Source organism: Oryzias latipes, chromosome 3, assembly GCF_002234675.1.
Source record: "Oryzias latipes chromosome 3, ASM223467v1".
In the NCBI taxonomy this organism is placed as follows: domain Eukaryota; kingdom Metazoa; phylum Chordata; class Actinopteri; order Beloniformes; family Adrianichthyidae; genus Oryzias; species Oryzias latipes.
Window position 1 is genome coordinate 24,137,163 of NC_019861.2, and position 14,967 is coordinate 24,152,129.

General features: G+C 33.9%; 1 protein-coding gene across 2 annotated transcripts in view; it reads right to left on the bottom strand.

Annotated features, from left to right (window-relative positions):
- LOC101155669 (globoside alpha-1,3-N-acetylgalactosaminyltransferase 1) overlaps positions 1-8,734 on the bottom strand; it is a 46,579-nt gene extending 37,845 nt beyond the window's left edge. The window contains exons 1-2 of one of the 2 annotated variants that reach the window (XM_023953534.1): positions 8,640-8,734; positions 8,287-8,456 (exon numbers count right to left, since the gene is read on the bottom strand). The gene's annotated coding sequence lies outside the window, so the exon portion shown is untranslated. Of the gene's footprint in view, positions 1-8,286 lie in introns of both variants that reach the window. The other variant, XM_020714881.2, reaches the window with a different exon arrangement.
- Between the last annotated feature and the right edge of the window lie 6,233 nt (positions 8,735-14,967).

Here is a 14,967-nt window from a genome sequence, read left to right on the forward strand (position 1 = left end):
CGCATTCTACATGTGTCCTTCCAGAGAATTGAATAGAAACGTACTCCAGACCCATTTATTCCCATCCGGGTTCACAATGATCCCACCCAGCTACTGAATGGCATCCAGGTACCACCGGTACACTTTGGACAGTTCACCAGTCCATTGCAGGGCAACTTCAACAATATTTACATTTCAAAAGACTCCTTTGAAAACCAATTTGGCCAGTTACCAAGGTGATGTGGGTAGACTCTGACCATTCAGCTGAACTAGTGACAGGGGAACTCTTGTTTCTCGTGTCTTTACAGTAAACTCTTGGTTCAGAAATTGGATTTGACATGAATGGATGTGCTGATCTTTATTTATTTAAAAAAAAGTAACTGAACCCAAACTATTTATCTTTGCTTAGGTTTTGTTCTCTAGGATAGGAAAATCGAGTGAGATTTTTTATATTACAATCCATCCAGAAAACCCGTAATATAGTTTGGGTACATATTTGGGAAGCAAAATAACTGGCAGGAGTGTCTATCTAAAATAAAGCATCATTTATCAGTTACTTTGTTTTTTGAGAGTATTTTACTATAGTATTTAAAGCATGTATCATGAATTCTGCATTCATAAAGTCATGGTGTAATATACGTTATTAATTTTTTATTAAAAACTCAATTTGTCTTTTTTTAAATGGTTCCTTTTTCATTTTAGTATAAAAATATCTAGTATTCAATGGTTTTACTAAAAGTTAACGAAGAGACACTTACTGCAGGAACCTCCTTTTCATTGTAAAAATGTAGTATGTAACTCTGAAGTCAGTAAGAAAGTGCTTGTCACCCGTTTCCAGGAAACCTTTCAGAAAACCAGTATATCTGTTCAAATGACAGAAAAAATGATGATCAAAATGTGTTTTTTATATATTACAGCCAGAAGCATGCAGCCTAAGGGTTGCATGGTTCAAAGAAGCAACAAAAAAAATCAAAGGGAAAGTTTACTTTCTCTTGTGCCAGATAGCTCTCTCAAACAGCAGCAGAGTTATTTGCATGAAAACAGAAAACACCGGATTCCCTGGGGACAGTACATTCCTTTTTTTAACCCTAGAACGCTTTCGCCATAAAAAGTTACACCATGTCCTGCTGGGTCATTTTTACCCAATGTAATATACCCAACAAAGGGTACTTGTCATAAAAAATTGGTTCAAAACATGACAACACATGATAAATTAGAGTAATTTTCTTTTTCAACTGTGGTATGTGTAACAAAAAGAAAAACATAGGAAGTTCCCAAAAACATGCTCAAAAATTACTGAAAAATTAGGAATTTGAGAACAAAAAATTCCTAAAAAATAATAAAATGATACTGGAAACTTGGTGTTTGCTCCACCCATTCCTGTGACATGTGAGACTTCCCTGGTGAAGGCACAGACTCTTTGACACACAACATATTGAAATTAATCTAAATAGTTTTGCTCAGGTGAAAATCGTTCTGCGATGGTGCTCTAGGGTTAATCCAATTTGTATTTTTGTTATTTTATGACATGTAAATAGAGTGCACTTTTAGTTCTACCAATGTAAGTTTGAACACTGAACTAATTTAAAATTAGTTGAGTTAAATGGTCAAATTGCAGGTATGTGTTATGAGTAATTTCATCTTTCAGTTTAAAAAGTTTGACTTTATATGACATTTTATATATTTTGTAAGTCTGTATTCATTTCATGATGGCCAGGGATTATGTTTTTATTCACATTTTGAATAGTATTACAAAAAAACATGTTTTTGTGTATTTTTTATTTATTATTTTTCTAAATATAGCATATAAATAAAAACCTTGAAGGAATTGAAAGTTAATGAAAGTTACATAGGGCCATCCTGCTATAATTGCAATCATAAATTTGAATCTATTGACAGCTCTGGTTTAAAATGAACGCCCAGGTCAGAATAAAACTCTGTTCCATGATGTGCTGCAATAAATTCACACTGACATACTTGCCAACAGCGAATATCATCACTCCAACTCTTGGGTTGGTTTTCTTGTTGATTGCATCAATAACAATTGGATCAAAGGTCCCCTCCCAGACCAGTGGAACATTCCAGTTTGTCACACAGTTCACATCAGTGCGTCTGAGAAAAAACATATTAAAAGCATATTTCTTAAAACATCTGCAGTCATTTGAAGGTCAGTTCATTTATAATAAACCCTTTAAAGACTTCTGCCTGTGCAATTTTATAAAACACACAAAAGGTTATCCTCAAAAATTTCCATTGATTTCAGTTTTAGCAACCAATATAAAGTCATGCAATAACTATTGTGTAACCAGATAATTTTAGTAATACTGTTGTACTTATTAGGAATAATTAGAAACAGAATAGTTAGAAACTCCATTTTACATTTTATTATAGTAACTTTTACTTTTTATTACACTAATGGTTTAAACTTTGATTCACTATGTATTATCATCTCAAAATTATATTACAAAGCACAACCAAGACTATTGTCTCGTAACATTCCTTCAGCATCCTCCCTTTCATCTTTGTGTGTTCTGGTGTATGCACTCTGGAAGATGTCTGTGATAACCTCAGAGAGATCTGACACTTTAAGCTCTCTGACCTTCGAACATCTAGCCTGCAACAACCTGGGGGTGGATTTTTCACACCACTATCCATCAGATGATGTTCTGAATATGCAAATGCAGGGCTTATATACCAAGCCCATTTTCCTGTTTTCTTTGTTCAGACTTTGAGCTCCGTTGTTCGGACTTTGATGCAGCAACTCTGTTCATCTGTCTGTAATCCTCCGTGCAAATTTGTGCCTCTTGTGCGGAGTAAATCTTCACTGAAGCTAAGTTTTGTCTCTTAGTCATTATTCGTTCATTTCTGTGTGCAAGAAACTGACAGGGTACGAACCAGCCTAATTTAATTATCTTACAGTCCTGTTTAGAATCTCCAGTTTCCTCACAGTACTCCTCCTTCTGACGTTTTAGAACCATCAAAGGCATATTTTGTGCTCCAGGACAGTCAGTGTACCAACGTGCGCTCAAGTCACCAGGTTTCTTAAGAAAGCCTGGCCATCAATGAAATAGGATTAAAAAGTTCACCACTGAAAAACAGGACTTTAAAGGACCATCTAAAAGAAGCTTTGCTGCTCATCTGTGTGGGTTTTTAATTTTTCTGCTTCACATGTTTGTTTCCTTTAGCTGCTTTTATTTTTATTTTTTTTATGAGTGGTGAGTTTGCAAATAGAAGATTTCCATTTTACACTGTTTAAAGAAACCAGATGACCCAAGTTAGCAGATTGCAGCCTGGTTACGTAAGGATAGGTAAAAGTAGTCAAACCTTCCGATCAATTACTGTAACAGCAATTATGCAGAAAATTATGATTGTAACTGACTGAAATGCACCTACCCCCTCTGTGTGCTTGGCTGATGATAAATTAGTCTATGGGAAAAGATCAGTACATGATATCATGTGATTAGACAGTAAAACAGCTATTTTTAAACAAAATATAACAATGTCTTAGTTGTTCACCCAACATGGTTTTTGATTTTAAAAAATCACTTAAAAAAAGACTTTTCAACAGGTCTCCAGACCAAGGTTTCTGAAAATTACATACAAAAGTTACATTTAAATTAAAATAGAATTAACAGACAGTTTGTGCAATATTTAAATGCAGGAACGCCGATGAATAATTAGCCTCTGAAAAAGTCAAATAGATGTTAGTTTCTTCTGAAGAATAAAAAAAACCCTTTACCCAATTGGCATTAATAGGTTCCCAATGCTCCAGCTAGCTTTGTTGGAACAATGTTTAGCCTCCACTACATACGTCTGTGTCTTCATTGCAAGTGCAGTGTTGTCAAAACACATTGTTGAAGTGCTTAAAAGGAAAATAGATTTTAAAGTTGCATTACATAAATAATTCTGATAATTTCAGTCAGGATTAACAAATAGTATTTATCCTGATATATTTAGAATTTGTGGGACTTTTTTATTCAATGTTTAGGTCTGTAAGTTCACTGTTCAAAATGCGAACATAAGTTAAACCAACCTTTCTAACAGACAGTTCATCATTGACTGTTTATGTTTTGCCAGTATTTTAACTAAAAAATGACAGTGTAATTCATTTTTTAAAACTGCTTACTGATTGAGACACTATATGAGGTCTATTTTGCATGCTTTAAAGCCTTGTAAAATATTATTGAGAGCATTCCATTTTTTCTTTAAGCAGTTTTTTTCCGTTTATTTACCCAGAATGCAATCTTCTTAGTTCTGCTCAAGAACGAACATTTAATTGTCTTTTAATAATATACCGACACAAAATTTAAATGTAGAGCTTTCAAATATTTAAAAAACAACACATGAAAGATGAAGGAAATGAACCACCAAATCACACCATTTACCTGTGTGGGAAAAATTCTCGTGAGTGGAGATAAAACATCCTGAAATAAAAAATAGTATTAATTAGTCTATCATTAATGTTCATATTTGGACACATAAAGTTTTTAATCAAAGCATGCTTTGATTAAAAAAGTATACAGTGATCCCTCGCTATAGCGCGGTTTACCATTCACGGTTTCGCTACTTCACGGATTTGCATCGTGCATTGTGTTCTGCATTCTAATTGGTTAAAAAGTCACTCCACTTCTTCTATACCTGTGCGTCAATAACGTTGCAGTTTAATATGTACACGTACGTAAAACAGCTTGCCAAATTTACATTGCGTACGTGCAAATTGTCTTGCAATTTCGAGTTTCTCTAAAACCTATAGAAAAAAAGAGCGACTACAACTGCCAATCACTAATCTTTATTTATTTAAAAAAAAGTAACTGAACCCAAACTATTTATCTTTGCTTAGGTTTTGTTCTCTAGGATAGGAAAATCGAGTGAGATTTTTTATATTACAATCCATCCAGAAAACCCGTAATATAGTTTGGGTACATATTTGGGAAAATTTGTACAAAATTTAAATGTAGAGCTTTCAAATATTTAAAAAACAACACATGAAAGATGAAGGAAATGAACCACCAAATCACACCATTTACCTGTGTGGGAAAAATTCTCGTGAGTAGAGATAAAACATCCTGAAATAAAAAATAGTATTAATTAGTCTATCATTAATGTTCATATTTGGACACATAAAGTTTTTAATCAAAGCATGCTTTGATTAAAAAAGTATACAGTGATCCCTCGCTATAGCGCGGTTTACCATTCACGGTTTCGCTACTTCACGGATTTGCATCGTGCATTGTGTTCTGCATTCTAATTGGTTAAAAAGTCACTCCACTTCTTCTATACCTGTGCGTCAATAACGTTGCAGTTTAATATGTACACGTACGTAAAACAGCTTGCCAAATTTACATTGCGTACGTGCAAATTGTCTTGCAATTTCGAGTTTCTCTAAAACCTATAGAAAAAAAGAGCGACTACAACTGCCAATCACTATGTTCTTCTCCCGAACAAACAAACCTGCACCGCGGGCTTCAAAATAAGAAAACACTGCAGAGTGGAGTCAGGATGCAGCGGCTCAGTCTGAATAGCAGTGAAATACACCTGAGTCACTATTTGTCCGACTGTACTTTATATTTTTTTCATAATCATTTTACATTTTCTCACGTTTAATCCAATTATTCGGTTCGCGGTGGGCGGGGCTAATCGCCGCAATTTGAAGCCTTCTGTTCACATTGATGATTCAAATTATTATTTGACAGTACAGTACAGAAGTTATTTGTTGAAAAAAACGTTTCTAAAGTACTTTGATTTGTGAAACAAATGCTTGAGCCTGTAAATTGGTTTGTTCTTTCTTTTCAATGAATAGAGTATTTAATTGTATAATAATAGTTTTGAAAAAAGAAAAAGGTTTCTACTTCACGGATTTTGCCTATCACGGGTTCTTTTTGGAACGTAACCCCCGCGAAAAACAAGGGTTTAATGTACATCATTTAATTATCGTTTTAGACAGTGAAATGTATATAACTTTTATTGTGAACAATTTGCCTCAAAACAAAACAATACCACACTTTTACACTTACATACAGTATATTTTACAAGTAACAAATCTGTTTTAGCTCATTTGGTTGTTTTGAGTATAAAAATTCAGCTGCTGTCAAGAACAATCACCTGAATTTTGAATCACCTGAACCGGTTTGCTCCAAACCTGTTCCTGATCAATTCAATCAATAGACCATTTATTTTAATCCAAATTATACAATGATTTTTCTTTAGCACTAAGAAACAGAAGGGGTACCAATAGTATTTCTAAATGTTTTGTATTGCCTGACAAGAGAGAAAGAAAGTCGAGGAGATTTCAATGAAATGGCTCAGTTCACTGATAAGCAATGGAAAATGAAGACATATTGGAGTTTGATTGTTCCGCAGGTTAAACAAGCGTTTTGTTTTAGAATGAGAAAGACAAAAAAAGTTCTTCAGGCTTCATGTAACTTCACGCATTGTTATTTCTCTTACCTGTTGGACTGGAAATGTGGAACAGGAAGCAAGAGGTCAAACGATTGTTTTCCAGAACAGAAAATGCAAAAGCCATAGCGTTAAAAACAATCTAAAGGCCCGTTCACACGGGGACGAATTTCGCCGGCAATTTTCGCCGACGTTTAACGCCTCGTGACTAAACAAAGGGCACCAATGAGAGTGTGCACACCGACGCGAAAAAACGCCACGCGTCAAAGCGTCAAAAAAAAAAACGCCTCGGGTTCTTTTTTTTTTTTGGACACTTCGCGTCGAAATCTATTCGACCAATGAGAATGGCGCTTTTGCACACGTGTCTGGAGCTTCTGAAGTTACAGTAAAACACAACTTGGGGGCGCTCAAACACAAAACTGCCTTGCTGAGCACACATACCAGCGAAGAAGATAGACGCCAAGTAGCGTCTACGCTGCCGCGAAGAAATAATGACGGACATTCTAAAATATCCCCGAACCAAGCAACAGTTGGAGCAACTGGTGCTTGAAATATTCATGTTTTCTTTGTATTATTCTGACAAGCGCGTAAATACTTGCTCTCTTCTTCTGAGTGAAAAGCGACTTTAAGAAGCGTAAAGTTGTGCAGCGCCACCCTGTGTACAGGAGTATTTCTGTTTACATTAAGCGCCATCTAATGTCAGGGAATGAAATTGCATGTTCGCTCGGCTCATCGTCAGCGAAAATCGCCTGGGTGTGAACACAAAAAACGTGGCGAAAAACGCTGGCGAATAACGCCTGGCGAATATTCGTCCCGGTGTGTACGGACCTTAAGTATAACCTGTTTTTTCCTCACCGCCTCTTATGTACCAAATACGACGGAGTATTAGGGCCACCAAAAAAAAAAAAATTAGAGCCACCAAAAAAAAAAAAGTTAAATTACGAGATTTTATCTCGTAAGTTTAGGAGATAAAAACTCGTAAATTTACGACTTTTTATCTCATAAATTTACGACTTAAAATCTCGTAAATTTAAATCTCGTAGATTAAGGAAAAAACACCGAAGTTTCTCGTTTATCGGAACCTAGCTTGAAGATGAAGTATGTGGAGCCTTTTGTGAAGCTTCATTTCCGGATTATCATAGGTTTAAAACAAAGAGATTCTGAACCTTTTGGCGACTCAAAATCAGATAATTTTTTATTTAAGCGGAGTTTAATATGTAAAATAAGGAGCTCAGAGACACGTTTGGGTGTAGACAATCGCTGCAGCCTTTATTCTCCTTTTCATTCACATATCCTGAAGTTCATTTGTCTCATTACGTCATGAACCTGTCATCCCAACACCAATGCGGAAGTAAACAGTGTTACAAACGCCCCCTCCTGCAGATGAAATGTCCCGTTTCAGCATAAAACAATAAAGAGGAATGAAAATAGTGTTTTATATTAGCTTTGGAACGTTGAAAATGCCAAAAAAAAGTGATCCTCCTTTTGTGTGACGGAAGCGTCACACAGACGTAGAGATCTGGTCTTTGGTGGAGGAAGAAAGGATTCAAGCGAACAGCTGCAGGGACACCGACGACGGCTTCATCATCGGGCTGCAGAGATCCTGCAAACCAACCATCAATAAATAAAACTTTAATGAATCGTAAATCAAACAAATGACCTTCCAGACATTTGGAACGTTATCAATAAACATTCAGCTCACCTGTTCAACAAAGTTTAGTCGGTCTTCTCTGCGGCTGCACGGCGTTCACCTGCTGCTCTGCATGCTCACTTCCACTGTAATCTCCTAAAATTACAAGTTTTTTTCTCCTAAATTTACGAGATTTTTTCTCCTAAATTTACGAGATAAAATCTCGTAATTTTACTTTTTTTTTTTTTTTGGTGGCTCTAAATTTTAAAAAGAGGACTTACCATAAAAAGATGAGAAGAAAGGTTAAACTTATCAAATAATAGGTCTTGGAGGGTGTAGCATTCCAGCCGGACTTGATTCAGACGATGGACTTAATGATAGTAACTGATGGACTATGATGGGGTATTCCAACCCATTTATTTACTCCACAGTCACAGTCACACCGTAAGAGCTGAAGAAAAGCATAAAAACAAACTTACAATAATTTCTTTTTTGATATATAATCATTCTTTACCTCAGCTAGTAGCGTTAGATTGTTGGATAACTTCAAACAGAAACATATTTTGTTATTTTACACAAAACAAATGGAAAATAATCACAAAATGTGTACAGTAAACATAACCAAAAATCATACCTGTTCACCTTCCAGCTAGATGCCAAAAACAAATTACTGCTTTACACAGTTATCCGTTGTGGGTACCGGATGTTCTCGGGTTGCCGGATGTTCTCGGGTCATTCGGGGTCCTTCCAATGAGTTATATCACTAGAGGAGACATCACGTGGTTCCTCATGGGAGGAGAGCACCGCCATCTTGGTGAGGTCAAGTTTTGAAGACCAAACCACTTTTTATAACTTTTAACAGAAATACAAACTTCACGAGTACCCCTAACTTAACTAGTATTAGACTATTTAGATTTTTTCTATGTTCCTTTATTTTATTTTACTTATGTTTTTATTTATTTGTGTGTTATGTTCATTGTTTCTTTTTTCCCCTCTATTCTTTATTTTCTATGTTAATATGTTATGTTTGGCAATGGTGACTGATCTTCGAAGCAATATAATCGGTAATCGGTTCTGAGGCTGAGAGAGATAGGGTCCAATCTTATCTGTCAACCCACTCTATGACTACACGTGACACAGTGAGGAACCTCGGTGTGATTTTAGATGCAGATCTTAGCTTTGACCAACATGTGAATCAACTAACTAAATCTGCATTTTACCATCTAAGGAATATCGCCCGAGTGAGACCCTTTCTCTCCAGAGCCAGTGCTGAAATCCTAATCCATGCTTTTATTACATCAAGGATAGATTATTGTAATGCCCTCCTTTCTGGTGTAAAGAAAGCCACTCTCAATCGCGTGCAGCTAGTCCAGAACTCTGCAGCACGCCTTTTAACGAGAACCAGGAAGAGGGAGCACATTACACCAATCTTAAAATCTTTGCACTGGCTCCCCGTCAGCTTCAGGATTGATTTTAAGATTCTTTTAATAGTTTTTAAGAGTGTCCATGGTGTTGGTCCTTCTTTTATATCCGACTTGCTTTTAACGTATGAACCTCCTAGAGCCCTTAGGTCCTCAGGTGCAGGCCTGCTGAAGGTCCCCAGGGTCAGGACAAAAAACCACGGCGAGGCCTCATTTAGATACTACGGGCCTCGTCTGTGGAATGGTCTACCTGAAGATGTGAGGGCTTCATCAACTGTGGAGGTTTTTAAAAAGAAACTAAAGACACACCTTTTTAAAATAGCTTTTAATTAGATTTTATCCCTTTTTATGTTTTATGATGTTTTACTACATCATTTTTAGCATTTTACTTGTTTAATCCACTATTTTCTATTCTTATATTTTATGGTATTTTATCACATATATATTTATTTTCATTCTTTTTACGTTTTATGATGTTTTATTACATCATTTTTAGCATTTTACTTGTTTAATCTACTATTTTCTATTCTTATATTTTATGATATTTTATCACATATTTATTCTTCATTCTTTTTACGTCTTATGATGTTTTTGCACATCATTTTATCATTTTATCATTTTATTTGCTTAATCAAGATTTATGATATTTTACCAAATATTCTTTTTATTTCTAATTAGACTGTTTTCGAGTGTTTTCTCACCCTCGGCTGGGGTGTTTGGGTCTATACTGACACCCCTGCTGAGAGGAGGACAGGGCAGACGGCGCTTTCTGGTTTCTCTTGATTCTGGTTTCTCTTTATTCTGCTTTCTCTTTACTTTAATCACTAATTTATTATCCACTGGTGTTTGTCTTTGTGTATTTTATTGCGCGGGGCTAATTGAATGTATTTTATTGTATTTTATTGCTTTTGTTTTTGTTTTTATGTACAGCACCTTGAGCTGTCTTCTCGTCATGAAAGGTGCTATATAAATAAAATTGATTTGATTTGATTTGATTTGATTTGATTTATTCATTACATTGTTTTTGTTCGTTGTTAACGTTAATGTCATTGTTAATGTATGATACCGCAAGTGTCAATAAAGTTTTCAAAAAAACTTAGCGACGTTAACTCATTGGTCGTGGCAACTTACAGCCAATCAAATAGTGTGACGTCATCATTGGTCGAAGGACCCCGAAGGACCCCGAGAACATTCAACTGTGCTCGAAAAAATAACAAGATCATACGTGCCCTGTTTCAGCAAAATGTAATTTCTGTTCCCTCTGCTGTTTTTTATTGGAGAAAATTTATTCCTGACTTGCCCTGGAAAAATGTTTGGACCCTGCATCAGAAATTATTAATTAATAACAAGATGAGAGACGTCTCCTACAAACTCCTACATAGAATCTATCCCACTAATCAATACATGATCAGATATAAGAAGACTATTGACCCCAACTGTACCTTTTGTGAAGAACACCCAGAAACAATCAGTCACCTATTTTGGAATTGTAATACTACTAAAAAACTTTGGAAAGATTGTGCATGTTTTATAAATTATAATTTAGATTCACAATATCAGATGAAATTTGAACATATCATATTTGGCCTACACGAAAAAAATATAAGATCAAACGTAAAATTGGCAATTAATCTAATTATAATATTTGGTAAATTTCATATTCATAAATCAAAGTTTTCTTCATCACAACTTTTTTTCCCTTTAAAAATTAAAGAATTAGAATCTTATTTACATACTATTTCTAATAGTTTAAACAAAAAGGCCATACATATTTATGAAAACTGTCTGTCTCTGAATATTTTCAATGCATAGCATCTGTAATCCTTTTGTAATACATGTACCATCCCCTGACATTGTTGTTGTTATGACTATTGTTCCTGTCATACATATTTGTTCTGTTTGTGTTGAATAATAAAGTTTATTAAAAAAAAAAAAAATTAAAAAAAAGACCCCGAGAACATCCGGCAACCCGAGAACATCCGGTACCCACACCGTCCGTCCCAATGAGTTATATAACTAGAGGAGACATCACGTGGTTCCTCATGGGAGGAGAGCACCGCCATCTTGGTGAGGTCAAGTTACTACTGTAGTGAATGCATGTCAACACATTTTTTGCATAATACCAGTTAATTTTGCGGGTTTCAACTGCCAAAATCAGAGAACTGAGTCCATGAAGGAGGAAGGTATATCATTTCACAGGTAAGTACTATAATTTTTTTCTTTTAATGCTGCAGGGTTTCATTAATCATACACATGTTGACATGCATGATGCTGCAGGGCTATTATCAACATGCTGCATGATGTTCGTGTAATTTGCTCTTGACATAAATGTACATTTTATTTTGCTAAACCTGTATACAGCATACTAAGCTATTATAGTAATATAGATTTATACATTTCTGACTCAGTGACTGAACTTTTCTTGCAGGTTTGGATTCAGACTTAAGGAAAAAGTGGGCCTTAGCAATAAAAAGAGCTAACCCAGACGGATCACTGTGGTTACCAACTAGCAATACAGTCTGGCTATGTTAGAAACATTTGTGGAAACACATTTTGATAAGAGGCCAGACTGTTTGCTTGAAACCCAACACCATACCATCTGTGTTATACCAAATTGATAACTCACATGAATTTTTATTATTATTTATTGACTTATTTATTTATTAATTGTATTGACTTACTATTGATTTATTATTATTATTATTATTATTATTATTATTATTATTATTATTATTATTATTATTGACTTATTGTTGGGTTTTTCTAAATAATTTAAATTACATGTCAAAGAGGTCTAAAACTTCTAAATGTTTAGAAATTATTTTTAAAAACTCCTTGAAATTATTTTTTTCTTCGTAAGAAGTCCTGCAACAATGCATTTTCATTAAAGTTTGAGCTTTTAAGGCTGCCTGTTTCTCTTCTTTAACAACAACAAATGATCTATCTATCTATCTATCTATCTATATATATATATATATATATATATATATATAATATATAAATATAATATATTTACATATATGTATAAATATATATAAATGTAAAAATATATATAGTATATAAAAGCTACTTAGACACCACTAAAAGCAATAGAAATCATTGTCATGTGGGCGTCGTCAACCTCACCAAGATGGCGTCGCGCTCCGCCACCGTCGGCCAGGCTTCTAAAGCGGGCGTGTCTCCTCTAGTGATATAACTCATTGGTCCGTCCTTTTTTTTTTTTTTTTTTTTTTTTTTTAATTGAACAATTGCAACATACAAAACAAGAAAATACAACAATTATGCACATATAATGTACAATAGAATTCTGAATACAGAACAAACGTGTTACATTCTTTAAAAAATACTAATTATTAATAACGAACACAAAAGGGAATAAAAAATAAAAAGAAACAAAAAAATAAAAAGAGAAAAGAGAAAATGCGAGAGTTTGAACACAAAGAAATCAGGTTTTTTATTGGGAAATTTTCTTTTGTGTATATGAAATTTAGCCATAAATAATACCATGTTTACACAAAAGAAAGCATCATGGTCTTTGACATCAAAGCTATGAAAACCAAAAAGTATGTTTTTATAATAAAGTTGTATGTCAGCAAAAATATAATCGGTGATAAATTTGTGAATGTTTTTCCAAAATCTGTATGTAAATTCACAAGACCAGAATAAATGAGAGCACCGTCCGTCCTTTTTTGTCTGTTTCCTTTGTTGCCGTAGCATCAGCTGTTAACCGTTTTTTTTGTTTCTGTTAAACTGACACTTTTTTTTTACAACAAACTTTATTGTACATTTTTCAATTTACAGACATTCACAGTCACTTACTTGCTCAATAAACAATTGTTAATATCAAACACACATATAAGACTGAAAAAACGAAAAATAGTAATATTTTTAACAATGTGTGTGCCTTTTTTTTTTTTTTTTTTTTATAGATGCCCATATACAAACCAAATTAGGGTGAACAAACGTTATAAATGCACATATAGAAAGAAAAAGAAACAAAAATGAAATAATAGGCAAAGGCAAGGCCAAAACAATTCAAAATAATAATACTTTTGATATATTTTGATAAATGACTGTAGTTTTCTTGTTTTTGTTAGGAATGCATTTAAGACACTTATAATAATCAGAAAAATAATTCAAAAAAATACTAAATAAAGGGCATGTATTTTTCCATTTACACAAATGAATGAAATGTTTGCATAAAATAATAACAACATTAATGACATTAGAAATTCCCGGGTCCAGATTTTCCATATAGAAAAGAACATCATATAAGGAAAAAAAGGGAATATTTAAAATTTTGAGTGACAACCAATTGTGTATATCAGACCAAAATATTTTAACCTGGTTGCAACTGTAAAAAAGATGTTCTAATGTTTCAGTTTCAGATGAACAGAATATGCATGGTTCCGATTCAAATTTGAATCTTTTATGTAAAAAATCTCCAACAGGGTAAATTTTAGATATTATTTTAAAATGCGTTTCTTTCATTTTAGGAGGAAGTGGGTACTTTGTGTATAAAGAAAAAGATTTGTTCATTTGGGTGGTTTCTAAATCGCATCTATTGTTTATACTAAAGTTGCAGAAAATTAATTGTTTAAAGGTTAGAGTTATTAATTTATTGTTGCATTTTTTATCTATTAGGGGAATATTATTAATTTTCAGCTCCGGAAATTGTGGTTTGATTTCATTGTATTGTAGTATGTTTTGAATGAGATTAAGTAGAGGTATGGGAATTGCTTTACAGACTTTGTTATAACAGTTACTAGAATCCTTAATCTTGTATTTGGTTACAAACTCATAGTATGATAACAGCCTTCCATCAGTACGCATCAAGTCATGAACAAAATACACACCATTATCATACCATTCAGACATAAACAAGGATTTCTTGTTTACAGTTATAAATCTGTTGTTCCATAAAACAGTGTTGTGAGGGGAGAAGTTATGGTTGAAAAGCATCTTCCCAAATTCTAAGGCTTTGTAAAAGTTTGATAGTTTTATTGGTACTTTTGAAATATTATAATCACACTTCAGCAAAAACTCCAGTCCCCCGACCTTACCGAAGAGTTTGTTTGGGATATGATACCACATAGAATGAGGCTGGGAAATACAGCCTTTTAACCATTTCATTCTAAAAGCTACAATCTGTGATTCAACATCTAAAGCTTTTAAACCGCCATTTTGATAATCTCTGACCAATTGTGATTTTCGTATATAGTGAGTCTTATTTTTCCAAATAAATTTAAAGAGAATAGAATTAGACAACTTGATGTTCTTTGGGGATGTATATAATGAGTGACAGGGATACACAAGTCTTGAAAAACCTTCCGCTTTGGATAATAGAATGCGGCCAAATATTGATAGGCCACGTCCCAACCATTGATTTAAAGTTTTCTGTATTGTTTTTAGTCTGGGAGTGATATTTACACTTTCTCTATCATTACTATTTTTTGTTATTATTAGACCAAGATATTTCACTTCACTTTTTACAGGTATGTTTTCAATAATACTTTGATTGCAGGTATGTATAGGTAAGAT